General features: G+C 54.5%; 1 pseudogene; it reads right to left on the bottom strand.

Moving 5' to 3' along the window:
• Positions 1–271: 271 nt before the first annotated feature.
• On the bottom strand, positions 272–1042 carry LOC109375347 (ferritin heavy chain pseudogene; annotated as a pseudogene).
• Between the last annotated feature and the right edge of the window lie 59 nt (positions 1043–1101).

Below are 1101 nucleotides of genomic sequence, written 5' to 3'. Positions count from 1 at the left end.
AAACAGGTATCAATAATTTGAATCACTATTCTCTCTAGCAGGTCAAATATAATTAATAACATTTGTTTTGACAAATCATGACAAATGATGTTTGGAATCACAGGTTTTTTTTATTTTTACTTAGGAACCAATAACTTTATTGAACAAAATGGTAAAACTAGAAGGTAAAACCTTAAGTGAACATTTTGCAGGAGCAATAATGCAATATGCATGCTTGGGCATGTTGACTAGGGTGAGTTGCCCATGGCTACAGGGAAGGCAGAGTCCAGGCTCAGATCTTGTCGCTGTCATCCAGGGTGAGCTTGTCAGAGACATACTCGTCCAGGCTGAATTCCGGGGACCCCAGCTTGCGCTTGGTGGTAATATGGGCCCCCAACTCTGTGATGGATTTCACTGGCTCCCCCAGGTAATGACGCTCCAGGAAATCGCACAGGTGGGCGTCGTTCTTCCTGGCGGCCAGGTGCTGCAGATTCAGCAGGCTCTGGTTCACGTTCCTCTCCAGGTACACGGCACATTTCAGGGCCTTCGGGGCACTCTCCCAGTGGTGAGAGTTTGGTTTCCTGATGTCACGCCAGCGGATGCGGCCCCCACGCAGGTTCTGTAGCTTCATCAGCTTCTCGGCTTGATCCATCATCACCCTTGAGTGCCGCAAGAAGAAGAGGCCCACGTGATTCCACGCTACATCCTGGCAGTCAAAGTAGAAGGCCATGCCCAGGTACACGTAGGAGGCGTAGAGCTCCAGGTTGATCTGGCAGTTGACAGCCGCCTCGCAGCTGGGGTGGTAGTTCTGGCGCACTCGTGAGGGGTGCCTCGGCGCCATGGTTGCCAGTGTGGGCATCGCAGCTGGCAGTGCTGGCATCATGGCTGGTAGAGCGGACGTCACGACTGGCAGCACAGTCATCAACGCAGGCAGCTCGGGCGCTATGGCTGATGGCACAGGCATCATAGCTGGGGGCACGGTCGCCCTGGCTGGCGACACGGACGTCATGGCTGACAGCGCGGACATCATGGCTGACAGCGCAGACATCATGGCTGGCGACATGGTCGTCGTGGCTGGCAGCGCAGGCATCATAGCTGGGGGCACGGTCGCCCTGGCTGGCG

The sequence above is a fragment of the Hipposideros armiger genome, unplaced genomic scaffold (genome assembly GCF_001890085.2).
Source record: "Hipposideros armiger isolate ML-2016 unplaced genomic scaffold, ASM189008v1 scaffold_934, whole genome shotgun sequence".
Taxonomy (NCBI): Eukaryota; Metazoa; Chordata; class Mammalia; order Chiroptera; family Hipposideridae; genus Hipposideros; species Hipposideros armiger.
The sequence above is the reverse complement of the archived record's forward strand: the minus strand, read 5'-3'. Positions and strand labels throughout refer to the sequence as shown.